The sequence below is a fragment of the Schistocerca americana genome, chromosome 2 (genome assembly GCF_021461395.2).
Source record: "Schistocerca americana isolate TAMUIC-IGC-003095 chromosome 2, iqSchAmer2.1, whole genome shotgun sequence".
Classification (NCBI taxonomy): domain Eukaryota; kingdom Metazoa; phylum Arthropoda; class Insecta; order Orthoptera; family Acrididae; genus Schistocerca; species Schistocerca americana.
In genome coordinates this window covers 194,393,585-194,421,208 of record NC_060120.1, presented here as the reverse complement: position 1 = coordinate 194,421,208, position 27,624 = coordinate 194,393,585, and the positions used below count along the sequence as shown (strand labels likewise).

The following is a 27,624-nucleotide window of genomic DNA, read 5'->3' as shown; positions in this document are numbered from 1 at the left end:
GGTGGTGCTGTTGCTAGGGCGCCAACTTATTTCTTGTTTGTTATCCGCAACGTTTCAACGCTTCAGCGGGAAAATGTTTACTTCCTGTTATTGCTACATACAGCTTCCCTATTCCTCTTCTCCCAGCAGAGCATGAAGCCAAAAGCATTGCTCTGCGACGTTTGAGGTGCGCGCCTTGCCAGTCAGTATGTGCAAAGATGCTCGCAAAGAGAGCGACAATGCGGCAAGCGACCGTACGAACGGTCGAATGAAACGGCCGCATCCGGTGTGGTCTAGTGGCTAGGATACCTGGCTTTCACCCAGGAGGCCCGGGTTCGATTCCCGGTACCGGAACGGAATTTTTTCCACACGAATCGTGACAAGTTTGAGCTGTCCGAGCGGCCGTTTCCCGTCCTGCTCGCAATATAGCTACTGTTTCGTGACCGTCAGCAGAATATAGACTAGGGAAGCAGACACACGACGACCATAGGAATGGTGTATGGCTTCATGCCACCTGATTCCAGCGTAGGGCTGAGCAACTGCATCTGCCGAGGCCCGTTAGCTCAGTTGGTTAGAGCGTCGTGCTAATAACGCGAAGGTCGTGGGTTCGATCCCCCCACGGGCCACTTCTCTTTTACTACTGCGAAAAGGCAGCGCCGATTTCAGCTGGCGAGTGTGATGACCAAATGATCATCACCCTGCGTGGAAGTTGACAGAGGATCCGAACCCGACTCGTCGGGAAGCACTACAGCATTCACTCGGCAATGGCCATAATATCTTGAATACACTGGTTAGAGAAAATGAAAGAAAATGTCCGATTGCCGATGCGTAACAACTTTGGCCCTTGTCAGTACTTGGGCGGGTGAGCGCATGGGAACACAGGGCAGTATTGGCAGTTTTACTTCCTATTTTTGTTTCTCCTTTGTTTTCGGAGCTACAGCCCGATTCGGCCAGGGAGACGCCACCGTGAAATGAAGGGGGCGTGCTGTGTGTCCATCGCCTCGCCTCGCCTCTCCTTACCTCTCTCAGTCGTTTCTCGTGCTTGTCGTTTTGATATAGGCCGATTTGAGAGCGTCAGCTCTCGCGTCAGCTGAGCAAAGTCGAGACAAGTCGAGACACACTAAGGGCTGGTATGCAGCGAGTAAGAGGGCGAAAAAACAATAGTTTAAGAGCGCGTGGCAAAAGTACTCATACGCGAAATTAAAAGCCTGCTGCGGTGGCCGGGAATCGAACCCGGATCAACTGCTTGGAAGGCAACTATGCTGACCATTACACCACCACCGCACAAGCGAGCGCCCCGCCACCGCGCTGAGTCGGCTTCCCGCCTGTCGGCAGCGGCCGAAGGTGATCGTACCCGGCAGGCGCATTTCGAGGCAGGCTAGGGGAGCACATCCAGACGCATTCGGACAGCGCATCCGCGCACATTTCGCATCCTTTGGCAAGAGTCGGCGCCGGCGGCGCAAGAGTACGCAGAGGACCGCGTTCTGGCGGCATCTTTAAGCAGTGCAGTGCAGGATTCAGCGTCTGCAGCATCTTCTCCACAGAATGCTACGGCGCTTGACGGCAGTCCCACTTTCCCTTGAGACATCTGCTCGGGAAGCAGCGTGAAGGTACCGCTGGCCCGAGCATCGGTGGTTCAGTGGTAGAATGCTCGCCTGCCACGCGGGCGGCCCGGGTTCGATTCCCGGCCGATGCATCATTTTGTTTTTTCTCCGGTAGGGGTGCTGCGTGTCTTTCGCACTCGAACTGCGTGAGCCATGAGAATGAACCGCGGGATTCCGTGTGGAAAGAACCAATCATGCAGCGCGGACGACTGCTCGTTTGGACTCCTGCGTGCTATTGTACATACTGGCGTCGGCCTAGCATCGCAAGTTGCCTGCCGCGCCGTGAATGCACGTGTAGCAACAGAAAAAATGAGCCAGGGAGTGCAGACTCTCTACCACTTGTATTCGGTACTTACCAAGATTCCAGAAGGTCTAACGATCGCCTGCCTCGGTAGCGCAGTAGGCAGCGCGTAAGTCTCATAATCTTAAGGTCGTGAGTTCGATCCTCACCCGGGGCATCTAATTTTCTGTGACTGAAGGTGGTGCTGTTGCTAGGGCGCCAACTTATTTCTTGTTTGTTATCCGCAACGTTTCAACGCTTCAGCGGGAAAATGTTTACTTCCTGTTATTGCTACATACAGCTTCCCTATTCCTCTTCTCCCAGCAGAGCATGAAGCCAAAAGCATTGCTCTGCGACGTTTGAGGTGCGCGCCTTGCCAGTCAGTATGTGCAAAGATGCTCGCAAAGAGAGCGACAATGCGGCAAGCGACCGTACGAACGGTCGAATGAAACGGCCGCATCCGGTGTGGTCTAGTGGCTAGGATACCTGGCTTTCACCCAGGAGGCCCGGGTTCGATTCCCGGTACCGGAACGGAATTTTTTCCACACGAATCGTGACAAGTTTGAGCTGTCCGAGCGGCCGTTTCCCGTCCTGCTCGCAATATAGCTACTGTTTCGTGACCGTCAGCAGAATATAGACTAGGGAAGCAGACACACGACGACCATAGGAATGGTGTATGGCTTCATGCCACCTGATTCCAGCGTAGGGCTGAGCAACTGCATCTGCCGAGGCCCGTTAGCTCAGTTGGTTAGAGCGTCGTGCTAATAACGCGAAGGTCGTGGGTTCGATCCCCCCACGGGCCACTTCTCTTTTACTACTGCGAAAAGGCAGCGCCGATTTCAGCTGGCGAGTGTGATGACCAAATGATCATCACCCTGCGTGGAAGTTGACAGAGGATCCGAACCCGACTCGTCGGGAAGCACTACAGCATTCACTCGGCAATGGCCATAATATCTTGAATACACTGGTTAGAGAAAATGAAAGAAAATGTCCGATTGCCGATGCGTAACAACTTTGGCCCTTGTCAGTACTTGGGCGGGTGAGCGCATGGGAACACAGGGCAGTATTGGCAGTTTTACTTCCTATTTTTGTTTCTCCTTTGTTTTCGGAGCTACAGCCCGATTCGGCCAGGGAGACGCCACCGTGAAATGAAGGGGGCGTGCTGTGTGTCCATCGCCTCGCCTCGCCTCTCCTTACCTCTCTCAGTCGTTTCTCGTGCTTGTCGTTTTGATATAGGCCGATTTGAGAGCGTCAGCTCTCGCGTCAGCTGAGCAAAGTCGAGACAAGTCGAGACACACTAAGGGCTGGTATGCAGCGAGTAAGAGGGCGAAAAAACAATAGTTTAAGAGCGCGTGGCAAAAGTACTCATACGCGAAATTAAAAGCCTGCTGCGGTGGCCGGGAATCGAACCCGGATCAACTGCTTGGAAGGCAACTATGCTGACCATTACACCACCACCGCACAAGCGAGCGCCCCGCCACCGCGCTGAGTCGGCTTCCCGCCTGTCGGCAGCGGCCGAAGGTGATCGTACCCGGCAGGCGCATTTCGAGGCAGGCTAGGGGAGCACATCCAGACGCATTCGGACAGCGTATCCGCGCACATTTCGCATCCTTTGGCAAGAGTCGGCGCCGGCGGCGCAAGAGTACGCAGAGGACCGCGTTCTGGCGGCATCTTTAAGCAGTGCAGTGCAGGATTCAGCGTCTGCAGCATCTTCTCCACAGAATGCTACGGCGCTTGACGGCAGTCCCACTTTCCCTTGAGACATCTGCTCGGGAAGCAGCGTGAAGGTACCGCTGGCCCGAGCATCGGTGGTTCAGTGGTAGAATGCTCGCCTGCCACGCGGGCGGCCCGGGTTCGATTCCCGGCCGATGCATCATTTTGTTTTTTCTCCGGTAGGGGTGCTGCGTGTCTTTCGCACTCGAACTGCGTGAGCCATGAGAATGAACCGCGGGATTCCGTGTGGAAAGAACCAATCATGCAGCGCGGACGACTGCTCGTTTGGACTCCTGCGTGCTATTGTACATACTGGCGTCGGCCTAGCATCGCAAGTTGCCTGCCGCGCCGTGAATGCACGTGTAGCAACAGAAAAAATGAGCCAGGGAGTGCAGACTCTCTACCACTTGTATTCGGTACTTACCAAGATTCCAGAAGGTCTAACGATCGCCTGCCTCGGTAGCGCAGTAGGCAGCGCGTAAGTCTCATAATCTTAAGGTCGTGAGTTCGATCCTCACCCGGGGCATCTAATTTTCTGTGACTGAAGGTGGTGCTGTTGCTAGGGCGCCAACTTATTTCTTGTTTGTTATCCGCAACGTTTCAACGCTTCAGCGGGAAAATGTTTACTTCCTGTTATTGCTACATACAGCTTCCCTATTCCTCTTCTCCCAGCAGAGCATGAAGCCAAAAGCATTGCTCTGCGACGTTTGAGGTGCGCGCCTTGCCAGTCAGTATGTGCAAAGATGCTCGCAAAGACAGCGACAATGCGGCAAGCGACCGTACGAACGGTCGAATGAAACGGCCGCATCCGGTGTGGTCTAGTGGCTAGGATACCTGGCTTTCACCCAGGAGGCCCGGGTTCGATTCCCGGTACCGGAACGGAATTTTTTCCACACGAATCGTGACAAGTTTGAGCTGTCCGAGCGGCCGTTTCCCGTCCTGCTCGCAATATAGCTACTGTTTCGTGACCGTCAGCAGAATATAGACTAGGGAAGCAGACACACGACGACCATAGGAATGGTGTATGGCTTCATGCCACCTGATTCCAGCGTAGGGCTGAGCAACTGCATCTGCCGAGGCCCGTTAGCTCAGTTGGTTAGAGCGTCGTGCTAATAACGCGAAGGTCGTGGGTTCGATCCCCCCACGGGCCACTTCTCTTTTACTACTGCGAAAAGGCAGCGCCGATTTCAGCTGGCGAGTGTGATGACCAAATGATCATCACCCTGCGTGGAAGTTGACAGAGGATCCGAACCCGACTCGTCGGGAAGCACTACAGCATTCACTCGGCAATGGCCATAATATCTTGAATACACTGGTTAGAGAAAATGAAAGAAAATGTCCGATTGCCGATGCGTAACAACTTTGGCCCTTGTCAGTACTTGGGCGGGTGAGCGCATGGGAACACAGGGCAGTATTGGCAGTTTTACTTCCTATTTTTGTTTCTCCTTTGTTTTCGGAGCTACAGCCCGATTCGGCCAGGGAGACGCCACCGTGAAATGAAGGGGGCGTGCTGTGTGTCCATCGCCTCGCCTCGCCTCTCCTTACCTCTCTCAGTCGTTTCTCGTGCTTGTCGTTTTGATATAGGCCGATTTGAGAGCGTCAGCTCTCGCGTCAGCTGAGCAAAGTCGAGACAAGTCGAGACACACTAAGGGCTGGTATGCAGCGAGTAAGAGGGCGAAAAAACAATAGTTTAAGAGCGCGTGGCAAAAGTACTCATACGCGAAATTAAAAGCCTGCTGCGGTGGCCGGGAATCGAACCCGGATCAACTGCTTGGAAGGCAACTATGCTGACCATTACACCACCACCGCACAAGCGAGCGCCCCGCCACCGCGCTGAGTCGGCTTCCCGCCTGTCGGCAGCGGCCGAAGGTGATCGTACCCGGCAGGCGCATTTCGAGGCAGGCTAGGGGAGCACATCCAGACGCATTCGGACAGCGTATCCGCGCACATTTCGCATCCTTTGGCAAGAGTCGGCGCCGGCGGCGCAAGAGTACGCAGAGGACCGCGTTCTGGCGGCATCTTTAAGCAGTGCAGTGCAGGATTCAGCGTCTGCAGCATCTTCTCCACAGAATGCTACGGCGCTTGACGGCAGTCCCACTTTCCCTTGAGACATCTGCTCGGGAAGCAGCGTGAAGGTACCGCTGGCCCGAGCATCGGTGGTTCAGTGGTAGAATGCTCGCCTGCCACGCGGGCGGCCCGGGTTCGATTCCCGGCCGATGCATCATTTTGTTTTTTCTCCGGTAGGGGTGCTGCGTGTCTTTCGCACTCGAACTGCGTGAGCCATGAGAATGAACCGCGGGATTCCGTGTGGAAAGAACCAATCATGCAGCGCGGACGACTGCTCGTTTGGACTCCTGCGTGCTATTGTACATACTGGCGTCGGCCTAGCATCGCAAGTTGCCTGCCGCGCCGTGAATGCACGTGTAGCAACAGAAAAAATGAGCCAGGGAGTGCAGACTCTCTACCACTTGTATTCGGTACTTACCAAGATTCCAGAAGGTCTAACGATCGCCTGCCTCGGTAGCGCAGTAGGCAGCGCGTAAGTCTCATAATCTTAAGGTCGTGAGTTCGATCCTCACCCGGGGCATCTAATTTTCTGTGACTGAAGGTGGTGCTGTTGCTAGGGCGCCAACTTATTTCTTGTTTGTTATCCGCAACGTTTCAACGCTTCAGCGGGAAAATGTTTACTTCCTGTTATTGCTACATACAGCTTCCCTATTCCTCTTCTCCCAGCAGAGCATGAAGCCAAAAGCATTGCTCTGCGACGTTTGAGGTGCGCGCCTTGCCAGTCAGTATGTGCAAAGATGCTCGCAAAGAGAGCGACAATGCGGCAAGCGACCGTACGAACGGTCGAATGAAACGGCCGCATCCGGTGTGGTCTAGTGGCTAGGATACCTGGCTTTCACCCAGGAGGCCCGGGTTCGATTCCCGGTACCGGAACGGAATTTTTTCCACACGAATCGTGACAAGTTTGAGCTGTCCGAGCGGCCGTTTCCCGTCCTGCTCGCAATATAGCTACTGTTTCGTGACCGTCAGCAGAATATAGACTAGGGAAGCAGACACACGACGACCATAGGAATGGTGTATGGCTTCATGCCACCTGATTCCAGCGTAGGGCTGAGCAACTGCATCTGCCGAGGCCCGTTAGCTCAGTTGGTTAGAGCGTCGTGCTAATAACGCGAAGGTCGTGGGTTCGATCCCCCCACGGGCCACTTCTCTTTTACTACTGCGAAAAGGCAGCGCCGATTTCAGCTGGCGAGTGTGATGACCAAATGATCATCACCCTGCGTGGAAGTTGACAGAGGATCCGAACCCGACTCGTCGGGAAGCACTACAGCATTCACTCGGCAATGGCCATAATATCTTGAATACACTGGTTAGAGAAAATGAAAGAAAATGTCCGATTGCCGATGCGTAACAACTTTGGCCCTTGTCAGTACTTGGGCGGGTGAGCGCATGGGAACACAGGGCAGTATTGGCAGTTTTACTTCCTATTTTTGTTTCTCCTTTGTTTTCGGAGCTACAGCCCGATTCGGCCAGGGAGACGCCACCGTGAAATGAAGGGGGCGTGCTGTGTGTCCATCGCCTCGCCTCGCCTCTCCTTACCTCTCTCAGTCGTTTCTCGTGCTTGTCGTTTTGATATAGGCCGATTTGAGAGCGTCAGCTCTCGCGTCAGCTGAGCAAAGTCGAGACAAGTCGAGACACACTAAGGGCTGGTATGCAGCGAGTAAGAGGGCGAAAAAACAATAGTTTAAGAGCGCGTGGCAAAAGTACTCATACGCGAAATTAAAAGCCTGCTGCGGTGGCCGGGAATCGAACCCGGATCAACTGCTTGGAAGGCAACTATGCTGACCATTACACCACCACCGCACAAGCGAGCGCCCCGCCACCGCGCTGAGTCGGCTTCCCGCCTGTCGGCAGCGGCCGAAGGTGATCGTACCCGGCAGGCGCATTTCGAGGCAGGCTAGGGGAGCACATCCAGACGCATTCGGACAGCGTATCCGCGCACATTTCGCATCCTTTGGCAAGAGTCGGCGCCGGCGGCGCAAGAGTACGCAGAGGACCGCGTTCTGGCGGCATCTTTAAGCAGTGCAGTGCAGGATTCAGCGTCTGCAGCATCTTCTCCACAGAATGCTACGGCGCTTGACGGCAGTCCCACTTTCCCTTGAGACATCTGCTCGGGAAGCAGCGTGAAGGTACCGCTGGCCCGAGCATCGGTGGTTCAGTGGTAGAATGCTCGCCTGCCACGCGGGCGGCCCGGGTTCGATTCCCGGCCGATGCATCATTTTGTTTTTTCTCCGGTAGGGGTGCTGCGTGTCTTTCGCACTCGAACTGCGTGAGCCATGAGAATGAACCGCGGGATTCCGTGTGGAAAGAACCAATCATGCAGCGCGGACGACTGCTCGTTTGGACTCCTGCGTGCTATTGTACATACTGGCGTCGGCCTAGCATCGCAAGTTGCCTGCCGCGCCGTGAATGCACGTGTAGCAACAGAAAAAATGAGCCAGGGAGTGCAGACTCTCTACCACTTGTATTCGGTACTTACCAAGATTCCAGAAGGTCTAACGATCGCCTGCCTCGGTAGCGCAGTAGGCAGCGCGTAAGTCTCATAATCTTAAGGTCGTGAGTTCGATCCTCACCCGGGGCATCTAATTTTCTGTGACTGAAGGTGGTGCTGTTGCTAGGGCGCCAACTTATTTCTTGTTTGTTATCCGCAACGTTTCAACGCTTCAGCGGGAAAATGTTTACTTCCTGTTATTGCTACATACAGCTTCCCTATTCCTCTTCTCCCAGCAGAGCATGAAGCCAAAAGCATTGCTCTGCGACGTTTGAGGTGCGCGCCTTGCCAGTCAGTATGTGCAAAGATGCTCGCAAAGACAGCGACAATGCGGCAAGCGACCGTACGAACGGTCGAATGAAACGGCCGCATCCGGTGTGGTCTAGTGGCTAGGATACCTGGCTTTCACCCAGGAGGCCCGGGTTCGATTCCCGGTACCGGAACGGAATTTTTTCCACACGAATCGTGACAAGTTTGAGCTGTCCGAGCGGCCGTTTCCCGTCCTGCTCGCAATATAGCTACTGTTTCGTGACCGTCAGCAGAATATAGACTAGGGAAGCAGACACACGACGACCATAGGAATGGTGTATGGCTTCATGCCACCTGATTCCAGCGTAGGGCTGAGCAACTGCATCTGCCGAGGCCCGTTAGCTCAGTTGGTTAGAGCGTCGTGCTAATAACGCGAAGGTCGTGGGTTCGATCCCCCCACGGGCCACTTCTCTTTTACTACTGCGAAAAGGCAGCGCCGATTTCAGCTGGCGAGTGTGATGACCAAATGATCATCACCCTGCGTGGAAGTTGACAGAGGATCCGAACCCGACTCGTCGGGAAGCACTACAGCATTCACTCGGCAATGGCCATAATATCTTGAATACACTGGTTAGAGAAAATGAAAGAAAATGTCCGATTGCCGATGCGTAACAACTTTGGCCCTTGTCAGTACTTGGGCGGGTGAGCGCATGGGAACACAGGGCAGTATTGGCAGTTTTACTTCCTATTTTTGTTTCTCCTTTGTTTTCGGAGCTACAGCCCGATTCGGCCAGGGAGACGCCACCGTGAAATGAAGGGGGCGTGCTGTGTGTCCATCGCCTCGCCTCGCCTCTCCTTACCTCTCTCAGTCGTTTCTCGTGCTTGTCGTTTTGATATAGGCCGATTTGAGAGCGTCAGCTCTCGCGTCAGCTGAGCAAAGTCGAGACAAGTCGAGACACACTAAGGGCTGGTATGCAGCGAGTAAGAGGGCGAAAAAACAATAGTTTAAGAGCGCGTGGCAAAAGTACTCATACGCGAAATTAAAAGCCTGCTGCGGTGGCCGGGAATCGAACCCGGATCAACTGCTTGGAAGGCAACTATGCTGACCATTACACCACCACCGCACAAGCGAGCGCCCCGCCACCGCGCTGAGTCGGCTTCCCGCCTGTCGGCAGCGGCCGAAGGTGATCGTACCCGGCAGGCGCATTTCGAGGCAGGCTAGGGGAGCACATCCAGACGCATTCGGACAGCGTATCCGCGCACATTTCGCATCCTTTGGCAAGAGTCGGCGCCGGCGGCGCAAGAGTACGCAGAGGACCGCGTTCTGGCGGCATCTTTAAGCAGTGCAGTGCAGGATTCAGCGTCTGCAGCATCTTCTCCACAGAATGCTACGGCGCTTGACGGCAGTCCCACTTTCCCTTGAGACATCTGCTCGGGAAGCAGCGTGAAGGTACCGCTGGCCCGAGCATCGGTGGTTCAGTGGTAGAATGCTCGCCTGCCACGCGGGCGGCCCGGGTTCGATTCCCGGCCGATGCATCATTTTGTTTTTTCTCCGGTAGGGGTGCTGCGTGTCTTTCGCACTCGAACTGCGTGAGCCATGAGAATGAACCGCGGGATTCCGTGTGGAAAGAACCAATCATGCAGCGCGGACGACTGCTCGTTTGGACTCCTGCGTGCTATTGTACATACTGGCGTCGGCCTAGCATCGCAAGTTGCCTGCCGCGCCGTGAATGCACGTGTAGCAACAGAAAAAATGAGCCAGGGAGTGCAGACTCTCTACCACTTGTATTCGGTACTTACCAAGATTCCAGAAGGTCTAACGATCGCCTGCCTCGGTAGCGCAGTAGGCAGCGCGTAAGTCTCATAATCTTAAGGTCGTGAGTTCGATCCTCACCCGGGGCATCTAATTTTCTGTGACTGAAGGTGGTGCTGTTGCTAGGGCGCCAACTTATTTCTTGTTTGTTATCCGCAACGTTTCAACGCTTCAGCGGGAAAATGTTTACTTCCTGTTATTGCTACATACAGCTTCCCTATTCCTCTTCTCCCAGCAGAGCATGAAGCCAAAAGCATTGCTCTGCGACGTTTGAGGTGCGCGCCTTGCCAGTCAGTATGTGCAAAGATGCTCGCAAAGACAGCGACAATGCGGCAAGCGACCGTACGAACGGTCGAATGAAACGGCCGCATCCGGTGTGGTCTAGTGGCTAGGATACCTGGCTTTCACCCAGGAGGCCCGGGTTCGATTCCCGGTACCGGAACGGAATTTTTTCCACACGAATCGTGACAAGTTTGAGCTGTCCGAGCGGCCGTTTCCCGTCCTGCTCGCAATATAGCTACTGTTTCGTGACCGTCAGCAGAATATAGACTAGGGAAGCAGACACACGACGACCATAGGAATGGTGTATGGCTTCATGCCACCTGATTCCAGCGTAGGGCTGAGCAACTGCATCTGCCGAGGCCCGTTAGCTCAGTTGGTTAGAGCGTCGTGCTAATAACGCGAAGGTCGTGGGTTCGATCCCCCCACGGGCCACTTCTCTTTTACTACTGCGAAAAGGCAGCGCCGATTTCAGCTGGCGAGTGTGATGACCAAATGATCATCACCCTGCGTGGAAGTTGACAGAGGATCCGAACCCGACTCGTCGGGAAGCACTACAGCATTCACTCGGCAATGGCCATAATATCTTGAATACACTGGTTAGAGAAAATGAAAGAAAATGTCCGATTGCCGATGCGTAACAACTTTGGCCCTTGTCAGTACTTGGGCGGGTGAGCGCATGGGAACACAGGGCAGTATTGGCAGTTTTACTTCCTATTTTTGTTTCTCCTTTGTTTTCGGAGCTACAGCCCGATTCGGCCAGGGAGACGCCACCGTGAAATGAAGGGGGCGTGCTGTGTGTCCATCGCCTCGCCTCGCCTCTCCTTACCTCTCTCAGTCGTTTCTCGTGCTTGTCGTTTTGATATAGGCCGATTTGAGAGCGTCAGCTCTCGCGTCAGCTGAGCAAAGTCGAGACAAGTCGAGACACACTAAGGGCTGGTATGCAGCGAGTAAGAGGGCGAAAAAACAATAGTTTAAGAGCGCGTGGCAAAAGTACTCATACGCGAAATTAAAAGCCTGCTGCGGTGGCCGGGAATCGAACCCGGATCAACTGCTTGGAAGGCAACTATGCTGACCATTACACCACCACCGCACAAGCGAGCGCCCCGCCACCGCGCTGAGTCGGCTTCCCGCCTGTCGGCAGCGGCCGAAGGTGATCGTACCCGGCAGGCGCATTTCGAGGCAGGCTAGGGGAGCACATCCAGACGCATTCGGACAGCGTATCCGCGCACATTTCGCATCCTTTGGCAAGAGTCGGCGCCGGCGGCGCAAGAGTACGCAGAGGACCGCGTTCTGGCGGCATCTTTAAGCAGTGCAGTGCAGGATTCAGCGTCTGCAGCATCTTCTCCACAGAATGCTACGGCGCTTGACGGCAGTCCCACTTTCCCTTGAGACATCTGCTCGGGAAGCAGCGTGAAGGTACCGCTGGCCCGAGCATCGGTGGTTCAGTGGTAGAATGCTCGCCTGCCACGCGGGCGGCCCGGGTTCGATTCCCGGCCGATGCATCATTTTGTTTTTTCTCCGGTAGGGGTGCTGCGTGTCTTTCGCACTCGAACTGCGTGAGCCATGAGAATGAACCGCGGGATTCCGTGTGGAAAGAACCAATCATGCAGCGCGGACGACTGCTCGTTTGGACTCCTGCGTGCTATTGTACATACTGGCGTCGGCCTAGCATCGCAAGTTGCCTGCCGCGCCGTGAATGCACGTGTAGCAACAGAAAAAATGAGCCAGGGAGTGCAGACTCTCTACCACTTGTATTCGGTACTTACCAAGATTCCAGAAGGTCTAACGATCGCCTGCCTCGGTAGCGCAGTAGGCAGCGCGTAAGTCTCATAATCTTAAGGTCGTGAGTTCGATCCTCACCCGGGGCATCTAATTTTCTGTGACTGAAGGTGGTGCTGTTGCTAGGGCGCCAACTTATTTCTTGTTTGTTATCCGCAACGTTTCAACGCTTCAGCGGGAAAATGTTTACTTCCTGTTATTGCTACATACAGCTTCCCTATTCCTCTTCTCCCAGCAGAGCATGAAGCCAAAAGCATTGCTCTGCGACGTTTGAGGTGCGCGCCTTGCCAGTCAGTATGTGCAAAGATGCTCGCAAAGAGAGCGACAATGCGGCAAGCGACCGTACGAACGGTCGAATGAAACGGCCGCATCCGGTGTGGTCTAGTGGCTAGGATACCTGGCTTTCACCCAGGAGGCCCGGGTTCGATTCCCGGTACCGGAACGGAATTTTTTCCACACGAATCGTGACAAGTTTGAGCTGTCCGAGCGGCCGTTTCCCGTCCTGCTCGCAATATAGCTACTGTTTCGTGACCGTCAGCAGAATATAGACTAGGGAAGCAGACACACGACGACCATAGGAATGGTGTATGGCTTCATGCCACCTGATTCCAGCGTAGGGCTGAGCAACTGCATCTGCCGAGGCCCGTTAGCTCAGTTGGTTAGAGCGTCGTGCTAATAACGCGAAGGTCGTGGGTTCGATCCCCCCACGGGCCACTTCTCTTTTACTACTGCGAAAAGGCAGCGCCGATTTCAGCTGGCGAGTGTGATGACCAAATGATCATCACCCTGCGTGGAAGTTGACAGAGGATCCGAACCCGACTCGTCGGGAAGCACTACAGCATTCACTCGGCAATGGCCATAATATCTTGAATACACTGGTTAGAGAAAATGAAAGAAAATGTCCGATTGCCGATGCGTAACAACTTTGGCCCTTGTCAGTACTTGGGCGGGTGAGCGCATGGGAACACAGGGCAGTATTGGCAGTTTTACTTCCTATTTTTGTTTCTCCTTTGTTTTCGGAGCTACAGCCCGATTCGGCCAGGGAGACGCCACCGTGAAATGAAGGGGGCGTGCTGTGTGTCCATCGCCTCGCCTCGCCTCTCCTTACCTCTCTCAGTCGTTTCTCGTGCTTGTCGTTTTGATATAGGCCGATTTGAGAGCGTCAGCTCTCGCGTCAGCTGAGCAAAGTCGAGACAAGTCGAGACACACTAAGGGCTGGTATGCAGCGAGTAAGAGGGCGAAAAAACAATAGTTTAAGAGCGCGTGGCAAAAGTACTCATACGCGAAATTAAAAGCCTGCTGCGGTGGCCGGGAATCGAACCCGGATCAACTGCTTGGAAGGCAACTATGCTGACCATTACACCACCACCGCACAAGCGAGCGCCCCGCCACCGCGCTGAGTCGGCTTCCCGCCTGTCGGCAGCGGCCGAAGGTGATCGTACCCGGCAGGCGCATTTCGAGGCAGGCTAGGGGAGCACATCCAGACGCATTCGGACAGCGTATCCGCGCACATTTCGCATCCTTTGGCAAGAGTCGGCGCCGGCGGCGCAAGAGTACGCAGAGGACCGCGTTCTGGCGGCATCTTTAAGCAGTGCAGTGCAGGATTCAGCGTCTGCAGCATCTTCTCCACAGAATGCTACGGCGCTTGACGGCAGTCCCACTTTCCCTTGAGACATCTGCTCGGGAAGCAGCGTGAAGGTACCGCTGGCCCGAGCATCGGTGGTTCAGTGGTAGAATGCTCGCCTGCCACGCGGGCGGCCCGGGTTCGATTCCCGGCCGATGCATCATTTTGTTTTTTCTCCGGTAGGGGTGCTGCGTGTCTTTCGCACTCGAACTGCGTGAGCCATGAGAATGAACCGCGGGATTCCGTGTGGAAAGAACCAATCATGCAGCGCGGACGACTGCTCGTTTGGACTCCTGCGTGCTATTGTACATACTGGCGTCGGCCTAGCATCGCAAGTTGCCTGCCGCGCCGTGAATGCACGTGTAGCAACAGAAAAAATGAGCCAGGGAGTGCAGACTCTCTACCACTTGTATTCGGTACTTACCAAGATTCCAGAAGGTCTAACGATCGCCTGCCTCGGTAGCGCAGTAGGCAGCGCGTAAGTCTCATAATCTTAAGGTCGTGAGTTCGATCCTCACCCGGGGCATCTAATTTTCTGTGACTGAAGGTGGTGCTGTTGCTAGGGCGCCAACTTATTTCTTGTTTGTTATCCGCAACGTTTCAACGCTTCAGCGGGAAAATGTTTACTTCCTGTTATTGCTACATACAGCTTCCCTATTCCTCTTCTCCCAGCAGAGCATGAAGCCAAAAGCATTGCTCTGCGACGTTTGAGGTGCGCGCCTTGCCAGTCAGTATGTGCAAAGATGCTCGCAAAGACAGCGACAATGCGGCAAGCGACCGTACGAACGGTCGAATGAAACGGCCGCATCCGGTGTGGTCTAGTGGCTAGGATACCTGGCTTTCACCCAGGAGGCCCGGGTTCGATTCCCGGTACCGGAACGGAATTTTTTCCACACGAATCGTGACAAGTTTGAGCTGTCCGAGCGGCCGTTTCCCGTCCTGCTCGCAATATAGCTACTGTTTCGTGACCGTCAGCAGAATATAGACTAGGGAAGCAGACACACGACGACCATAGGAATGGTGTATGGCTTCATGCCACCTGATTCCAGCGTAGGGCTGAGCAACTGCATCTGCCGAGGCCCGTTAGCTCAGTTGGTTAGAGCGTCGTGCTAATAACGCGAAGGTCGTGGGTTCGATCCCCCCACGGGCCACTTCTCTTTTACTACTGCGAAAAGGCAGCGCCGATTTCAGCTGGCGAGTGTGATGACCAAATGATCATCACCCTGCGTGGAAGTTGACAGAGGATCCGAACCCGACTCGTCGGGAAGCACTACAGCATTCACTCGGCAATGGCCATAATATCTTGAATACACTGGTTAGAGAAAATGAAAGAAAATGTCCGATTGCCGATGCGTAACAACTTTGGCCCTTGTCAGTACTTGGGCGGGTGAGCGCATGGGAACACAGGGCAGTATTGGCAGTTTTACTTCCTATTTTTGTTTCTCCTTTGTTTTCGGAGCTACAGCCCGATTCGGCCAGGGAGACGCCACCGTGAAATGAAGGGGGCGTGCTGTGTGTCCATCGCCTCGCCTCGCCTCTCCTTACCTCTCTCAGTCGTTTCTCGTGCTTGTCGTTTTGATATAGGCCGATTTGAGAGCGTCAGCTCTCGCGTCAGCTGAGCAAAGTCGAGACAAGTCGAGACACACTAAGGGCTGGTATGCAGCGAGTAAGAGGGCGAAAAAACAATAGTTTAAGAGCGCGTGGCAAAAGTACTCATACGCGAAATTAAAAGCCTGCTGCGGTGGCCGGGAATCGAACACGGATCAACTGCTTGGAAGGCAACTATGCTGACCATTACACCACCACCGCACAAGCGAGCGCCCCGCCACCGCGCTGAGTCGGCTTCCCGCCTGTCGGCAGCGGCCGAAGGTGATCGTACCCGGCAGGCGCATTTCGAGGCAGGCTAGGGGAGCACATCCAGACGCATTCGGACAGCGTATCCGCGCACATTTCGCATCCTTTGGCAAGAGTCGGCGCCGGCGGCGCAAGAGTACGCAGAGGACCGCGTTCTGGCGGCATCTTTAAGCAGTGCAGTGCAGGATTCAGCGTCTGCAGCATCTTCTCCACAGAATGCTACGGCGCTTGACGGCAGTCCCACTTTCCCTTGAGACATCTGCTCGGGAAGCAGCGTGAAGGTACCGCTGGCCCGAGCATCGGTGGTTCAGTGGTAGAATGCTCGCCTGCCACGCGGGCGGCCCGGGTTCGATTCCCGGCCGATGCATCATTTTGTTTTTTCTCCGGTAGGGGTGCTGCGTGTCTTTCGCACTCGAACTGCGTGAGCCATGAGAATGAACCGCGGGATTCCGTGTGGAAAGAACCAATCATGCAGCGCGGACGACTGCTCGTTTGGACTCCTGCGTGCTATTGTACATACTGGCGTCGGCCTAGCATCGCAAGTTGCCTGCCGCGCCGTGAATGCACGTGTAGCAACAGAAAAAATGAGCCAGGGAGTGCAGACTCTCTACCACTTGTATTCGGTACTTACCAAGATTCCAGAAGGTCTAACGATCGCCTGCCTCGGTAGCGCAGTAGGCAGCGCGTAAGTCTCATAATCTTAAGGTCGTGAGTTCGATCCTCACCCGGGGCATCTAATTTTCTGTGACTGAAGGTGGTGCTGTTGCTAGGGCGCCAACTTATTTCTTGTTTGTTATCCGCAACGTTTCAACGCTTCAGCGGGAAAATGTTTACTTCCTGTTATTGCTACATACAGCTTCCCTATTCCTCTTCTCCCAGCAGAGCATGAAGCCAAAAGCATTGCTCTGCGACGTTTGAGGTGCGCGCCTTGCCAGTCAGTATGTGCAAAGATGCTCGCAAAGAGAGCGACAATGCGGCAAGCGACCGTACGAACGGTCGAATGAAACGGCCGCATCCGGTGTGGTCTAGTGGCTAGGATACCTGGCTTTCACCCAAGAGGCCCGGGTTCGATTCCCGGTACCGGAACGGAATTTTTTCCACACGAATCGTGACAAGTTTGAGCTGTCCGAGCGGCCGTTTCCCGTCCTGCTCGCAATATAGCTACTGTTTCGTGACCGTCAGCAGAATATAGACTAGGGAAGCAGACACACGACGACCATAGGAATGGTGTATGGCTTCATGCCACCTGATTCCAGCGTAGGGCTGAGCAACTGCATCTGCCGAGGCCCGTTAGCTCAGTTGGTTAGAGCGTCGTGCTAATAACGCGAAGGTCGTGGGTTCGATCCCCCCACGGGGCACTTCTCTTTTACTACTGCGAAAAGGCAGCGCCGATTTCAGCTGGCGAGTGTGATGACCAAATGATCATCACCCTGCGTGGAAGTTGACAGAGGATCCGAACCCGACTCGTCGGGAAGCACTACAGCATTCACTCGGCAATGGCCATAATATCTTGAATACACTGGTTAGAGAAAATGAAAGAAAATGTCCGATTGCCGATGCGTAACAACTTTGGCCCTTGTCAGTACTTGGGCGGGTGAGCGCATGGGAACACAGGGCAGTATTGGCAGTTTTACTTCCTATTTTTGTTTCTCCTTTGTTTTCGGAGCTACAGCCCGATTCGGCCAGGGAGACGCCACCGTGAAATGAAGGGGGCGTGCTGTGTGTCCATCGCCTCGCCTCGCCTCTCCTTACCTCTCTCAGTCGTTTCTCGTGCTTGTCGTTTTGATATAGGCCGATTTGAGAGCGTCAGCTCTCGCGTCAGCTGAGCAAAGTCGAGACAAGTCGAGACACACTAAGGGCTGGTATGCAGCGAGTAAGAGGGCGAAAAAACAATAGTTTAAGAGCGCGTGGCAAAAGTACTCATACGCGAAATTAAAAGCCTGCTGCGGTGGCCGGGAATCGAACCCGGATCAACTGCTTGGAAGGCAACTATGCTGACCATTACACCACCACCGCACAAGCGAGCGCCCCGCCACCGCGCTGAGTCGGCTTCCCGCCTGTCGGCAGCGGCCGAAGGTGATCGTACCCGGCAGGCGCATTTCGAGGCAGGCTAGGGGAGCACATCCAGACGCATTCGGACAGCGTATCCGCGCACATTTCGCATCCTTTGGCAAGAGTCGGCGCCGGCGGCGCAAGAGTACGCAGAGGACCGCGTTCTGGCGGCATCTTTAAGCAGTGCAGTGCAGGATTCAGCGTCTGCAGCATCTTCTCCACAGAATGCTACGGCGCTTGACGGCAGTCCCACTTTCCCTTGAGACATCTGCTCGGGAAGCAGCGTGAAGGTACCGCTGGCCCGAGCATCGGTGGTTCAGTGGTAGAATGCTCGCCTGCCACGCGGGCGGCCCGGGTTCGATTCCCGGCCGATGCATCATTTTGTTTTTTCTCCGGTAGGGGTGCTGCGTGTCTTTCGCACTCGAACTGCGTGAGCCATGAGAATGAACCGCGGGATTCCGTGTGGAAAGAACCAATCATGCAGCGCGGACGACTGCTCGTTTGGACTCCTGCGTGCTATTGTACATACTGGCGTCGGCCTAGCATCGCAAGTTGCCTGCCGCGCCGTGAATGCACGTGTAGCAACAGAAAAAATGAGCCAGGGAGTGCAGACTCTCTACCACTTGTATTCGGTACTTACCAAGATTCCAGAAGGTCTAACGATCGCCTGCCTCGGTAGCGCAGTAGGCAGCGCGTAAGTCTCATAATCTTAAGGTCGTGAGTTCGATCCTCACCCGGGGCATCTAATTTTCTGTGACTGAAGGTGGTGCTGTTGCTAGGGCGCCAACTTATTTCTTGTTTGTTATCCGCAACGTTTCAACGCTTCAGCGGGAAAATGTTTACTTCCTGTTATTGCTACATACAGCTTCCCTATTCCTCTTCTCCCAGCAGAGCATGAAGCCAAAAGCATTGCTCTGCGACGTTTGAGGTGCGCGCCTTGCCAGTCAGTATGTGCAAAGATGCTCGCAAAGAGAGCGACAATGCGGCAAGCGACCGTACGAACGGTCGAATGAAACGGCCGCATCCGGTGTGGTCTAGTGGCTAGGATACCTGGCTTTCACCCAGGAGGCCCGGGTTCGATTCCCGGTACCGGAACGGAATTTTTTCCACACGAATCGTGACAAGTTTGAGCTGTCCGAGCGGCCGTTTCCCGTCCTGCTCGCAATATAGCTACTGTTTCGTGACCGTCAGCAGAATATAGACTAGGGAAGCAGACACACGACGACCATAGGAATGGTGTATGGCTTCATGCCACCTGATTCCAGCGTAGGGCTGAGCAATTGCATCTGCCGAGGCCCGTTAGCTCAGTTGGTTAGAGCGTCGTGCTAATAACGCGAAGGTCGTGGGTTCGATCCCCCCACGGGCCACTTCTCTTTTACTACTGCGAAAAGGCAGCGCCGATTTCAGCTGGCGAGTGTGATGACCAAATGATCATCACCCTGCGTGGAAGTTGACAGTGGATCCGAACCCGACTCGTCGGGAAGCACTACAGCATTCACTCGGCAATGGCCATAATATCTTGAATACACTGGTTAGAGAAAATGAAAGAAAATGTCCGATTGCCGATGCGTAACAACTTTGGCCCTTGTCAGTACTTGGGCGGGTGAGCGCATGGGAACACAGGGCAGTATTGGCAGTTTTACTTCCTATTTTTGTTTCTCCTTTGTTTTCGGAGCTACAGCCCGATTCGGCCAGGGAGACGCCACCGTGAAATGAAGGGGGCGTGCTGTGTGTCCATCGCCTCGCCTCGCCTCTCCTTACCTCTCTCAGTCGTTTCTCGTGCTTGTCGTTTTGATATAGGCCGATTTGAGAGCGTCAGCTCTCGCGTCAGCTGAGCAAAGTCGAGACAAGTCGAGACACACTAAGGGCTGGTATGCAGCGAGTAAGAGGGCGAAAAAACAATAGTTTAAGAGCGCGTGGCAAAAGTACTCATACGCGAAATTAAAAGCCTGCTGCGGTGGCCGGGAATCGAACCCGGATCAACTGCTTGGAAGGCAACTATGCTGACCATTACACCACCACCGCACAAGCGAGCGCCCCGCCACCGCGCTGAGTCGGCTTCCCGCCTGTCGGCAGCGGCCGAAGGTGATCGTACCCGGCAGGCGCATTTCGAGGCAGGCTAGGGGAGCACATCCAGACGCATTCGGACAGCGTATCCGCGCACATTTCGCATCCTTTGGCAAGAGTCGGCGCCGGCGGCGCAAGAGTACGCAGAGGACCGCGTTCTGGCGGCATCTTTAAGCAGTGCAGTGCAGGATTCAGCGTCTGCAGCATCTTCTCCACAGAATGCTACGGCGCTTGACGGCAGTCCCACTTTCCCTTGAGACATCTGCTCGGGAAGCAGCGTGAAGGTACCGCTGGCCCGAGCATCGGTGGTTCAGTGGTAGAATGCTCGCCTGCCACGCGGGCGGCCCGGGTTCGATTCCCGGCCGATGCATCATTTTGTTTTTTCTCCGGTAGGGGTGCTGCGTGTCTTTCGCACTCGAACTGCGTGAGCCATGAGAATGAACCGCGGGATTCCGTGTGGAAAGAACCAATCATGCAGCGCGGACGACTGCTCGTTTGGACTCCTGCGTGCTATTGTACATACTGGCGTCGGCCTAGCATCGCAAGTTGCCTGCCGCGCCGTGAATGCACGTGTAGCAACAGAAAAAATGAGCCAGGGAGTGCAGACTCTCTACCACTTGTATTCGGTACTTACCAAGATTCCAGAAGGTCTAACGATCGCCTGCCTCGGTAGCGCAGTAGGCAGCGCGTAAGTCTCATAATCTTAAGGTCGTGAGTTCGATCCTCACCCGGGGCATCTAATTTTCTGTGACTGAAGGTGGTGCTGTTGCTAGGGCGCCAACTTATTTCTTGTTTGTTATCCGCAACGTTTCAACGCTTCAGCGGGAAAATGTTTACTTCCTGTTATTGCTACATACAGCTTCCCTATTCCTCTTCTCCCAGCAGAGCATGAAGCCAAAAGCATTGCTCTGCGACGTTTGAGGTGCGCGCCTTGCCAGTCAGTATGTGCAAAGATGCTCGCAAAGAGAGCGACAATGCGGCAAGCGACCGTACGAACGGTCGAATGAAACGGCCGCATCCGGTGTGGTCTAGTGGCTAGGATACCTGGCTTTCACCCAGGAGGCCCGGGTTCGATTCCCGGTACCGGAACGGAATTTTTTCCACACGAATCGTGACAAGTTTGAGCTGTCCGAGCGGCCGTTTCCCGTCCTGCTCGCAATATAGCTACTGTTTCGTGACCGTCAGCAGAATATAGACTAGGGAAGCAGACACACGACGACCATAGGAATGGTGTATGGCTTCATGCCACCTGATTCCAGCGTAGGGCTGAGCAATTGCATCTGCCGAGGCCCGTTAGCTCAGTTGGTTAGAGCGTCGTGCTAATAACGCGAAGGTCGTGGGTTCGATCCCCCCACGGGCCACTTCTCTTTTACTACTGCGAAAAGGCAGCGCCGATTTCAGCTGGCGAGTGTGATGACCAAATGATCATCACCCTGCGTGGAAGTTGACAGTGGATCCGAACCCGACTCGTCGGGAAGCACTACAGCATTCACTCGGCAATGGCCATAATATCTTGAATACACTGGTTAGAGAAAATGAAAGAAAATGTCCGATTGCCGATGCGTAACAACTTTGGCCCTTGTCAGTACTTGGGCGGGTGAGCGCATGGGAACACAGGGCAGTATTGGCAGTTTTACTTCCTATTTTTGTTTCTCCTTTGTTTTCGGAGCTACAGCCCGATTCGGCCAGGGAGACGCCACCGTGAAATGAAGGGGGCGTGCTGTGTGTCCATCGCCTCGCCTCGCCTCTCCTTACCTCTCTCAGTCGTTTCTCGTGCTTGTCGTTTTGATATAGGCCGATTTGAGAGCGTCAGCTCTCGCGTCAGCTGAGCAAAGTCGAGACAAGTCGAGACACACTAAGGGCTGGTATGCAGCGAGTAAGAGGGCGAAAAAACAATAGTTTAAGAGCGCGTGGCAAAAGTACTCATACGCGAAATTAAAAGCCTGCTGCGGTGGCCGGGAATCGAACCCGGATCAACTGCTTGGAAGGCAACTATGCTGACCATTACACCACCACCGCACAAGCGAGCGCCCCGCCACCGCGCTGAGTCGGCTTCCCGCCTGTCGGCAGCGGCCGAAGGTGATCGTACCCGGCAGGCGCATTTCGAGGCAGGCTAGGGGAGCACATCCAGACGCATTCGGACAGCGTATCCGCGCACATTTCGCATCCTTTGGCAAGAGTCGGCGCCGGCGGCGCAAGAGTACGCAGAGGACCGCGTTCTGGCGGCATCTTTAAGCAGTGCAGTGCAGGATTCAGCGTCTGCAGCATCTTCTCCACAGAATGCTACGGCGCTTGACGGCAGTCCCACTTTCCCTTGAGACATCTGCTCGGGAAGCAGCGTGAAGGTACCGCTGGCCCGAGCATCGGTGGTTCAGTGGTAGAATGCTCGCCTGCCACGCGGGCGGCCCGGGTTCGATTCCCGGCCGATGCATCATTTTGTTTTTTCTCCGGTAGGGGTGCTGCGTGTCTTTCGCACTCGAACTGCGTGAGCCATGAGAATGAACCGCGGGATTCCGTGTGGAAAGAACCAATCATGCAGCGCGGACGACTGCTCGTTTGGACTCCTGCGTGCTATTGTACATACTGGCGTCGGCCTAGCATCGCAAGTTGCCTGCCGCGCCGTGAATGCACGTGTAGCAACAGAAAAAATGAGCCAGGGAGTGCAGACTCTCTACCACTTGTATTCGGTACTTACCAAGATTCCAGAAGGTCTAACGATCGCCTGCCTCGGTAGCGCAGTAGGCAGCGCGTAAGTCTCATAATCTTAAGGTCGTGAGTTCGATCCTCACCCGGGGCATCTAATTTTCTGTGACTGAAGGTGGTGCTGTTGCTAGGGCGCCAACTTATTTCTTGTTTGTTATCCGCAACGTTTCAACGCTTCAGCGGGAAAATGTTTACTTCCTGTTATTGCTACATACAGCTTCCCTATTCCTCTTCTCCCAGCAGAGCATGAAGCCAAAAGCATTGCTCTGCGACGTTTGAGGTGCGCGCCTTGCCAGTCAGTATGTGCAAAGATGCTCGCAAAGAGAGCGACAATGCGGCAAGCGACCGTACGAACGGTCGAATGAAACGGCCGCATCCGGTGTGGTCTAGTGGCTAGGATACCTGGCTTTCACCCAGGAGGCCCGGGTTCGATTCCCGGTACCGGAACGGAATTTTTTCCACACGAATCGTGACAAGTTTGAGCTGTCCGAGCGGCCGTTTCCCGTCCTGCTCGCAATATAGCTACTGTTTCGTGACCGTCAGCAGAATATAGACTAGGGAAGCAGACACACGACGACCATAGGAATGGTGTATGGCTTCATGCCACCTGATTCCAGCGTAGGGCTGAGCAATTGCATCTGCCGAGGCCCGTTAGCTCAGTTGGTTAGAGCGTCGTGCTAATAACGCGAAGGTCGTGGGTTCGATCCCCCCACGGGCCACTTCTCTTTTACTACTGCGAAAAGGCAGCGCCGATTTCAGCTGGCGAGTGTGATGACCAAATGATCATCACCCTGCGTGGAAGTTGACAGTGGATCCGAACCCGACTCGTCGGGAAGCACTACAGCATTCACTCGGCAATGGCCATAATATCTTGAATACACTGGTTAGAGAAAATGAAAGAAAATGTCCGATTGCCGATGCGTAACAACTTTGGCCCTTGTCAGTACTTGGGCGGGTGAGCGCATGGGAACACAGGGCAGTATTGGCAGTTTTACTTCCTATTTTTGTTTCTCCTTTGTTTTCGGAGCTACAGCCCGATTCGGCCAGGGAGACGCCACCGTGAAATGAAGGGGGCGTGCTGTGTGTCCATCGCCTCGCCTCGCCTCTCCTTACCTCTCTCAGTCGTTTCTCGTGCTTGTCGTTTTGATATAGGCCGATTTGAGAGCGTCAGCTCTCGCGTCAGCTGAGCAAAGTCGAGACAAGTCGAGACACACTAAGGGCTGGTATGCAGCGAGTAAGAGGGCGAAAAAACAATAGTTTAAGAGCGCGTGGCAAAAGTACTCATACGCGAAATTAAAAGCCTGCTGCGGTGGCCGGGAATCGAACCCGGATCAACTGCTTGGAAGGCAACTATGCTGACCATTACACCACCACCGCACAAGCGAGCGCCCCGCCACCGCGCTGAGTCGGCTTCCCGCCTGTCGGCAGCGGCCGAAGGTGATCGTACCCGGCAGGCGCATTTCGAGGCAGGCTAGGGGAGCACATCCAGACGCATTCGGACAGCGTATCCGCGCACATTTCGCATCCTTTGGCAAGAGTCGGCGCCGGCGGCGCAAGAGTACGCAGAGGACCGCGTTCTGGCGGCATCTTTAAGCAGTGCAGTGCAGGATTCAGCGTCTGCAGCATCTTCTCCACAGAATGCTACGGCGCTTGACGGCAGTCCCACTTTCCCTTGAGACATCTGCTCGGGAAGCAGCGTGAAGGTACCGCTGGCCCGAGCATCGGTGGTTCAGTGGTAGAATGCTCGCCTGCCACGCGGGCGGCCCGGGTTCGATTCCCGGCCGATGCATCATTTTGTTTTTTCTCCGGTAGGGGTGCTGCGTGTCTTTCGCACTCGAACTGCGTGAGCCATGAGAATGAACCGCGGGATTCCGTGTGGAAAGAACCAATCATGCAGCGCGGACGACTGCTCGTTTGGACTCCTGCGTGCTATTGTACATACTGGCGTCGGCCTAGCATCGCAAGTTGCCTGCCGCGCCGTGAATGCACGTGTAGCAACAGAAAAAATGAGCCAGGGAGTGCAGACTCTCTACCACTTGTATTCGGTACTTACCAAGATTCCAGAAGGTCTAACGATCGCCTGCCTCGGTAGCGCAGTAGGCAGCGCGTAAGTCTCATAATCTTAAGGTCGTGAGTTCGATCCTCACCCGGGGCATCTAATTTTCTGTGACTGAAGGTGGTGCTGTTGCTAGGGCGCCAACTTATTTCTTGTTTGTTATCCGCAACGTTTCAACGCTTCAGCGGGAAAATGTTTACTTCCTGTTATTGCTACATACAGCTTCCCTATTCCTCTTCTCCCAGCAGAGCATGAAGCCAAAAGCATTGCTCTGCGACGTTTGAGGTGCGCGCCTTGCCAGTCAGTATGTGCAAAGATGCTCGCAAAGAGAGCGACAATGCGGCAAGCGACCGTACGAACGGTCGAATGAAACGGCCGCATCCGGTGTGGTCTAGTGGCTAGGATACCTGGCTTTCACCCAGGAGGCCCGGGTTCGATTCCCGGTACCGGAACGGAATTTTTTCCACACGAATCGTGACAAGTTTGAGCTGTCCGAGCGGCCGTTTCCCGTCCTGCTCGCAATATAGCTACTGTTTCGTGACCGTCAGCAGAATATAGACTAGGGAAGCAGACACACGACGACCATAGGAATGGTGTATGGCTTCATGCCACCTGATTCCAGCGTAGGGCTGAGCAATTGCATCTGCCGAGGCCCGTTAGCTCAGTTGGTTAGAGCGTCGTGCTAATAACGCGAAGGTCGTGGGTTCGATCCCCCCACGGGCCACTTCTCTTTTACTACTGCGAAAAGGCAGCGCCGATTTCAGCTGGCGAGTGTGATGACCAAATGATCATCACCCTGCGTGGAAGTTGACAGTGGATCCGAACCCGACTCGTCGGGAAGCACTACAGCATTCACTCGGCAATGGCCATAATATCTTGAATACACTGGTTAGAGAAAATGAAAGAAAATGTCCGATTGCCGATGCGTAACAACTTTGGCCCTTGTCAGTACTTGGGCGGGTGAGCGCATGGGAACACAGGGCAGTATTGGCAGTTTTACTTCCTATTTTTGTTTCTCCTTTGTTTTCGGAGCTACAGCCCGATTCGGCCAGGGAGACGCCACCGTGAAATGAAGGGGGCGTGCTGTGTGTCCATCGCCTCGCCTCGCCTCTCCTTACCTCTCTCAGTCGTTTCTCGTGCTTGTCGTTTTGATATAGGCCGATTTGAGAGCGTCAGCTCTCGCGTCAGCTGAGCAAAGTCGAGACAAGTCGAGACACACTAAGGGCTGGTATGCAGCGAGTAAGAGGGCGAAAAAACAATAGTTTAAGAGCGCGTGGCAAAAGTACTCATACGCGAAATTAAAAGCCTGCTGCGGTGGCCGGGAATCGAACCCGGATCAACTGCTTGGAAGGCAACTATGCTGACCATTACACCACCACCGCACAAGCGAGCGCCCCGCCACCGCGCTGAGTCGGCTTCCCGCCTGTCGGCAGCGGCCGAAGGTGATCGTACCCGGCAGGCGCATTTCGAGGCAGGCTAGGGGAGCACATCCAGACGCATTCGGACAGCGTATCCGCGCACATTTCGCATCCTTTGGCAAGAGTCGGCGCCGGCGGCGCAAGAGTACGCAGAGGACCGCGTTCTGGCGGCATCTTTAAGCAGTGCAGTGCAGGATTCAGCGTCTGCAGCATCTTCTCCACAGAATGCTACGGCGCTTGACGGCAGTCCCACTTTCCCTTGAGACATCTGCTCGGGAAGCAGCGTGAAGGTACCGCTGGCCCGAGCATCGGTGGTTCAGTGGTAGAATGCTCGCCTGCCACGGGGGCGGCCCGGGTTCGATTCCCGGCCGATGCATCATTTTGTTTTTTCTCCGGTAGGGGTGCTGCGTGTCTTTCGCACTCGAACTGCGTGAGCCATGAGAATGAACCGCGGGATTCCGTGTGGAAAGAACCAATCATGCAGCGCGGACGACTGCTCGTTTGGACTCCTGCGTGCTATTGTACATACTGGCGTCGGCCTAGCATCGCAAGTTGCCTGCCGCGCCGTGAATGCACGTGTAGCAACAGAAAAAATGAGCCAGGGAGTGCAGACTCTCTACCACTTGTATTCGGTACTTACCAAGATTCCAGAAGGTCTAACGATCGCCTGCCTCGGTAGCGCAGTAGGCAGCGCGTAAGTCTCATAATCTTAAGGTCGTGAGTTCGATCCTCACCCGGGGCATCTAATTTTCTGTGACTGAAGGTGGTGCTGTTGCTAGGGCGCCAACTTATTTCTTGTTTGTTATCCGCAACGTTTCAACGCTTCAGCGGGAAAATGTTTACTTCCTGTTATTGCTACATACAGCTTCCCTATTCCTCTTCTCCCAGCAGAGCATGAAGCCAAAAGCATTGCTCTGCGACGTTTGAGGTGCGCGCCTTGCCAGTCAGTATGTGCAAAGATGCTCGCAAAGAGAGCGACAATGCGGCAAGCGACCGTACGAACGGTCGAATGAAACGGCCGCATCCGGTGTGGTCTAGTGGCTAGGATACCTGGCTTTCACCCAGGAGGCCCGGGTTCGATTCCCGGTACCGGAACGGAATTTTTTCCACACGAATCGTGACAAGTTTGAGCTGTCCGAGCGGCCGTTTCCCGTCCTGCTCGCAATATAGCTACTGTTTCGTGACCGTCAGCAGAATATAGACTAGGGAAGCAGACACACGACGACCATAGGAATGGTGTATGGCTTCATGCCACCTGATTCCAGCGTAGGGCTGAGCAATTGCATCTGCCGAGGCCCGTTAGCTCAGTTGGTTAGAGCGTCGTGCTAATAACGCGAAGGTCGTGGGTTCGATCCCCCCACGGGCCACTTCTCTTTTACTACTGCGAAAAGGCAGCGCCGATTTCAGCTGGCGAGTGTGATGACCAAATGATCATCACCCTGCGTGGAAGTTGACAGAGGATCCGAACCCGACTCGTCGGGAAGCACTACAGCATTCACTCGGCAATGGCCATAATATCTTGAATACACTGGTTAGAGAAAATGAAAGAAAATGTCCGATTGCCGATGCGTAACAACTTTGGCCCTTGTCAGT

At 54.6% G+C, this 27,624-nt stretch overlaps 67 non-coding genes across 67 annotated transcripts; 54 read left to right on the top strand and 13 right to left on the bottom strand.

Annotated features, from left to right (window-relative positions):
- The first annotated feature begins 261 nt into the window (after window positions 1–261).
- On the top strand, window positions 262–333 carry Trnae-uuc. Its single transcript has one exon. It is a non-coding gene; the product is annotated as a tRNA-Glu (tRNA).
- A 198-nt stretch (window positions 334–531) lies between these two features.
- On the top strand, window positions 532–605 carry Trnai-aau. The gene has a single exon. It is a non-coding gene; the product is annotated as a tRNA-Ile (tRNA).
- Window positions 606–1,191: 586 nt separating this feature from the next.
- Trnag-ucc lies at window positions 1,192–1,263 on the bottom strand. The gene has a single exon. It is a non-coding gene; the product is annotated as a tRNA-Gly (tRNA).
- Window positions 1,264–1,604: 341 nt separating this feature from the next.
- Trnag-gcc lies at window positions 1,605–1,675 on the top strand. Its single transcript has one exon. It is a non-coding gene; the product is annotated as a tRNA-Gly (tRNA).
- Window positions 1,676–1,968: 293 nt separating this feature from the next.
- Trnam-cau lies at window positions 1,969–2,041 on the top strand. The gene has a single exon. It is a non-coding gene; the product is annotated as a tRNA-Met (tRNA).
- Window positions 2,042–2,322: 281 nt separating this feature from the next.
- On the top strand, window positions 2,323–2,394 carry Trnae-uuc. Its single transcript has one exon. It is a non-coding gene; the product is annotated as a tRNA-Glu (tRNA).
- A 198-nt stretch (window positions 2,395–2,592) lies between these two features.
- On the top strand, window positions 2,593–2,666 carry Trnai-aau. The gene has a single exon. It is a non-coding gene; the product is annotated as a tRNA-Ile (tRNA).
- A 586-nt stretch (window positions 2,667–3,252) lies between these two features.
- Trnag-ucc lies at window positions 3,253–3,324 on the bottom strand. The gene has a single exon. It is a non-coding gene; the product is annotated as a tRNA-Gly (tRNA).
- A 341-nt stretch (window positions 3,325–3,665) lies between these two features.
- On the top strand, window positions 3,666–3,736 carry Trnag-gcc. The gene has a single exon. It is a non-coding gene; the product is annotated as a tRNA-Gly (tRNA).
- A 293-nt stretch (window positions 3,737–4,029) lies between these two features.
- Window positions 4,030–4,102, top strand: Trnam-cau. The gene has a single exon. It is a non-coding gene; the product is annotated as a tRNA-Met (tRNA).
- Window positions 4,103–4,383: 281 nt separating this feature from the next.
- On the top strand, window positions 4,384–4,455 carry Trnae-uuc. Its single transcript has one exon. It is a non-coding gene; the product is annotated as a tRNA-Glu (tRNA).
- A 198-nt stretch (window positions 4,456–4,653) lies between these two features.
- Trnai-aau lies at window positions 4,654–4,727 on the top strand. Its single transcript has one exon. It is a non-coding gene; the product is annotated as a tRNA-Ile (tRNA).
- Window positions 4,728–5,313: 586 nt separating this feature from the next.
- Window positions 5,314–5,385, bottom strand: Trnag-ucc. The gene has a single exon. It is a non-coding gene; the product is annotated as a tRNA-Gly (tRNA).
- A 341-nt stretch (window positions 5,386–5,726) lies between these two features.
- Trnag-gcc lies at window positions 5,727–5,797 on the top strand. The gene has a single exon. It is a non-coding gene; the product is annotated as a tRNA-Gly (tRNA).
- Window positions 5,798–6,090: 293 nt separating this feature from the next.
- On the top strand, window positions 6,091–6,163 carry Trnam-cau. The gene has a single exon. It is a non-coding gene; the product is annotated as a tRNA-Met (tRNA).
- A 281-nt stretch (window positions 6,164–6,444) lies between these two features.
- Trnae-uuc lies at window positions 6,445–6,516 on the top strand. The gene has a single exon. It is a non-coding gene; the product is annotated as a tRNA-Glu (tRNA).
- Window positions 6,517–6,714: 198 nt separating this feature from the next.
- Window positions 6,715–6,788, top strand: Trnai-aau. The gene has a single exon. It is a non-coding gene; the product is annotated as a tRNA-Ile (tRNA).
- Window positions 6,789–7,374: 586 nt separating this feature from the next.
- Trnag-ucc lies at window positions 7,375–7,446 on the bottom strand. The gene has a single exon. It is a non-coding gene; the product is annotated as a tRNA-Gly (tRNA).
- Window positions 7,447–7,787: 341 nt separating this feature from the next.
- On the top strand, window positions 7,788–7,858 carry Trnag-gcc. The gene has a single exon. It is a non-coding gene; the product is annotated as a tRNA-Gly (tRNA).
- Window positions 7,859–8,151: 293 nt separating this feature from the next.
- On the top strand, window positions 8,152–8,224 carry Trnam-cau. The gene has a single exon. It is a non-coding gene; the product is annotated as a tRNA-Met (tRNA).
- A 281-nt stretch (window positions 8,225–8,505) lies between these two features.
- Trnae-uuc lies at window positions 8,506–8,577 on the top strand. The gene has a single exon. It is a non-coding gene; the product is annotated as a tRNA-Glu (tRNA).
- A 198-nt stretch (window positions 8,578–8,775) lies between these two features.
- Trnai-aau lies at window positions 8,776–8,849 on the top strand. The gene has a single exon. It is a non-coding gene; the product is annotated as a tRNA-Ile (tRNA).
- A 586-nt stretch (window positions 8,850–9,435) lies between these two features.
- Window positions 9,436–9,507, bottom strand: Trnag-ucc. The gene has a single exon. It is a non-coding gene; the product is annotated as a tRNA-Gly (tRNA).
- A 341-nt stretch (window positions 9,508–9,848) lies between these two features.
- On the top strand, window positions 9,849–9,919 carry Trnag-gcc. Its single transcript has one exon. It is a non-coding gene; the product is annotated as a tRNA-Gly (tRNA).
- A 293-nt stretch (window positions 9,920–10,212) lies between these two features.
- On the top strand, window positions 10,213–10,285 carry Trnam-cau. The gene has a single exon. It is a non-coding gene; the product is annotated as a tRNA-Met (tRNA).
- Window positions 10,286–10,566: 281 nt separating this feature from the next.
- Trnae-uuc lies at window positions 10,567–10,638 on the top strand. Its single transcript has one exon. It is a non-coding gene; the product is annotated as a tRNA-Glu (tRNA).
- A 198-nt stretch (window positions 10,639–10,836) lies between these two features.
- Window positions 10,837–10,910, top strand: Trnai-aau. Its single transcript has one exon. It is a non-coding gene; the product is annotated as a tRNA-Ile (tRNA).
- Window positions 10,911–11,496: 586 nt separating this feature from the next.
- On the bottom strand, window positions 11,497–11,568 carry Trnag-ucc. The gene has a single exon. It is a non-coding gene; the product is annotated as a tRNA-Gly (tRNA).
- Window positions 11,569–11,909: 341 nt separating this feature from the next.
- Trnag-gcc lies at window positions 11,910–11,980 on the top strand. Its single transcript has one exon. It is a non-coding gene; the product is annotated as a tRNA-Gly (tRNA).
- Window positions 11,981–12,273: 293 nt separating this feature from the next.
- Trnam-cau lies at window positions 12,274–12,346 on the top strand. Its single transcript has one exon. It is a non-coding gene; the product is annotated as a tRNA-Met (tRNA).
- Window positions 12,347–12,627: 281 nt separating this feature from the next.
- Trnae-uuc lies at window positions 12,628–12,699 on the top strand. Its single transcript has one exon. It is a non-coding gene; the product is annotated as a tRNA-Glu (tRNA).
- Window positions 12,700–12,897: 198 nt separating this feature from the next.
- Trnai-aau lies at window positions 12,898–12,971 on the top strand. The gene has a single exon. It is a non-coding gene; the product is annotated as a tRNA-Ile (tRNA).
- Window positions 12,972–13,557: 586 nt separating this feature from the next.
- Trnag-ucc lies at window positions 13,558–13,629 on the bottom strand. The gene has a single exon. It is a non-coding gene; the product is annotated as a tRNA-Gly (tRNA).
- Window positions 13,630–13,970: 341 nt separating this feature from the next.
- Trnag-gcc lies at window positions 13,971–14,041 on the top strand. The gene has a single exon. It is a non-coding gene; the product is annotated as a tRNA-Gly (tRNA).
- A 293-nt stretch (window positions 14,042–14,334) lies between these two features.
- Window positions 14,335–14,407, top strand: Trnam-cau. The gene has a single exon. It is a non-coding gene; the product is annotated as a tRNA-Met (tRNA).
- Window positions 14,408–14,688: 281 nt separating this feature from the next.
- Trnae-uuc lies at window positions 14,689–14,760 on the top strand. The gene has a single exon. It is a non-coding gene; the product is annotated as a tRNA-Glu (tRNA).
- A 198-nt stretch (window positions 14,761–14,958) lies between these two features.
- Window positions 14,959–15,032, top strand: Trnai-aau. Its single transcript has one exon. It is a non-coding gene; the product is annotated as a tRNA-Ile (tRNA).
- A 586-nt stretch (window positions 15,033–15,618) lies between these two features.
- Trnag-ucc lies at window positions 15,619–15,690 on the bottom strand. Its single transcript has one exon. It is a non-coding gene; the product is annotated as a tRNA-Gly (tRNA).
- Window positions 15,691–16,031: 341 nt separating this feature from the next.
- Trnag-gcc lies at window positions 16,032–16,102 on the top strand. The gene has a single exon. It is a non-coding gene; the product is annotated as a tRNA-Gly (tRNA).
- A 293-nt stretch (window positions 16,103–16,395) lies between these two features.
- Trnam-cau lies at window positions 16,396–16,468 on the top strand. The gene has a single exon. It is a non-coding gene; the product is annotated as a tRNA-Met (tRNA).
- Window positions 16,469–16,749: 281 nt separating this feature from the next.
- Trnae-uuc lies at window positions 16,750–16,821 on the top strand. Its single transcript has one exon. It is a non-coding gene; the product is annotated as a tRNA-Glu (tRNA).
- Window positions 16,822–17,019: 198 nt separating this feature from the next.
- Window positions 17,020–17,093, top strand: Trnai-aau. The gene has a single exon. It is a non-coding gene; the product is annotated as a tRNA-Ile (tRNA).
- Window positions 17,094–17,679: 586 nt separating this feature from the next.
- On the bottom strand, window positions 17,680–17,751 carry Trnag-ucc. Its single transcript has one exon. It is a non-coding gene; the product is annotated as a tRNA-Gly (tRNA).
- Window positions 17,752–18,092: 341 nt separating this feature from the next.
- Window positions 18,093–18,163, top strand: Trnag-gcc. Its single transcript has one exon. It is a non-coding gene; the product is annotated as a tRNA-Gly (tRNA).
- Window positions 18,164–18,456: 293 nt separating this feature from the next.
- On the top strand, window positions 18,457–18,529 carry Trnam-cau. Its single transcript has one exon. It is a non-coding gene; the product is annotated as a tRNA-Met (tRNA).
- Window positions 18,530–18,810: 281 nt separating this feature from the next.
- On the top strand, window positions 18,811–18,882 carry Trnae-uuc. Its single transcript has one exon. It is a non-coding gene; the product is annotated as a tRNA-Glu (tRNA).
- Window positions 18,883–19,080: 198 nt separating this feature from the next.
- On the top strand, window positions 19,081–19,154 carry Trnai-aau. The gene has a single exon. It is a non-coding gene; the product is annotated as a tRNA-Ile (tRNA).
- A 586-nt stretch (window positions 19,155–19,740) lies between these two features.
- On the bottom strand, window positions 19,741–19,812 carry Trnag-ucc. The gene has a single exon. It is a non-coding gene; the product is annotated as a tRNA-Gly (tRNA).
- A 341-nt stretch (window positions 19,813–20,153) lies between these two features.
- On the top strand, window positions 20,154–20,224 carry Trnag-gcc. Its single transcript has one exon. It is a non-coding gene; the product is annotated as a tRNA-Gly (tRNA).
- A 293-nt stretch (window positions 20,225–20,517) lies between these two features.
- On the top strand, window positions 20,518–20,590 carry Trnam-cau. Its single transcript has one exon. It is a non-coding gene; the product is annotated as a tRNA-Met (tRNA).
- A 281-nt stretch (window positions 20,591–20,871) lies between these two features.
- Window positions 20,872–20,943, top strand: Trnae-uuc. The gene has a single exon. It is a non-coding gene; the product is annotated as a tRNA-Glu (tRNA).
- Window positions 20,944–21,141: 198 nt separating this feature from the next.
- On the top strand, window positions 21,142–21,215 carry Trnai-aau. Its single transcript has one exon. It is a non-coding gene; the product is annotated as a tRNA-Ile (tRNA).
- Window positions 21,216–21,801: 586 nt separating this feature from the next.
- Trnag-ucc lies at window positions 21,802–21,873 on the bottom strand. The gene has a single exon. It is a non-coding gene; the product is annotated as a tRNA-Gly (tRNA).
- Window positions 21,874–22,214: 341 nt separating this feature from the next.
- Trnag-gcc lies at window positions 22,215–22,285 on the top strand. Its single transcript has one exon. It is a non-coding gene; the product is annotated as a tRNA-Gly (tRNA).
- Window positions 22,286–22,578: 293 nt separating this feature from the next.
- On the top strand, window positions 22,579–22,651 carry Trnam-cau. Its single transcript has one exon. It is a non-coding gene; the product is annotated as a tRNA-Met (tRNA).
- A 281-nt stretch (window positions 22,652–22,932) lies between these two features.
- Trnae-uuc lies at window positions 22,933–23,004 on the top strand. Its single transcript has one exon. It is a non-coding gene; the product is annotated as a tRNA-Glu (tRNA).
- A 198-nt stretch (window positions 23,005–23,202) lies between these two features.
- Trnai-aau lies at window positions 23,203–23,276 on the top strand. The gene has a single exon. It is a non-coding gene; the product is annotated as a tRNA-Ile (tRNA).
- A 586-nt stretch (window positions 23,277–23,862) lies between these two features.
- Trnag-ucc lies at window positions 23,863–23,934 on the bottom strand. The gene has a single exon. It is a non-coding gene; the product is annotated as a tRNA-Gly (tRNA).
- A 341-nt stretch (window positions 23,935–24,275) lies between these two features.
- Window positions 24,276–24,346, top strand: Trnag-gcc. The gene has a single exon. It is a non-coding gene; the product is annotated as a tRNA-Gly (tRNA).
- A 293-nt stretch (window positions 24,347–24,639) lies between these two features.
- On the top strand, window positions 24,640–24,712 carry Trnam-cau. The gene has a single exon. It is a non-coding gene; the product is annotated as a tRNA-Met (tRNA).
- Window positions 24,713–24,993: 281 nt separating this feature from the next.
- Trnae-uuc lies at window positions 24,994–25,065 on the top strand. Its single transcript has one exon. It is a non-coding gene; the product is annotated as a tRNA-Glu (tRNA).
- Window positions 25,066–25,263: 198 nt separating this feature from the next.
- On the top strand, window positions 25,264–25,337 carry Trnai-aau. Its single transcript has one exon. It is a non-coding gene; the product is annotated as a tRNA-Ile (tRNA).
- A 586-nt stretch (window positions 25,338–25,923) lies between these two features.
- Window positions 25,924–25,995, bottom strand: Trnag-ucc. The gene has a single exon. It is a non-coding gene; the product is annotated as a tRNA-Gly (tRNA).
- Window positions 25,996–26,336: 341 nt separating this feature from the next.
- Trnag-gcc lies at window positions 26,337–26,407 on the top strand. The gene has a single exon. It is a non-coding gene; the product is annotated as a tRNA-Gly (tRNA).
- Window positions 26,408–26,700: 293 nt separating this feature from the next.
- Trnam-cau lies at window positions 26,701–26,773 on the top strand. Its single transcript has one exon. It is a non-coding gene; the product is annotated as a tRNA-Met (tRNA).
- Window positions 26,774–27,054: 281 nt separating this feature from the next.
- Window positions 27,055–27,126, top strand: Trnae-uuc. The gene has a single exon. It is a non-coding gene; the product is annotated as a tRNA-Glu (tRNA).
- A 198-nt stretch (window positions 27,127–27,324) lies between these two features.
- Trnai-aau lies at window positions 27,325–27,398 on the top strand. Its single transcript has one exon. It is a non-coding gene; the product is annotated as a tRNA-Ile (tRNA).
- Window positions 27,399–27,624: the final 226 nt, after the last annotated feature.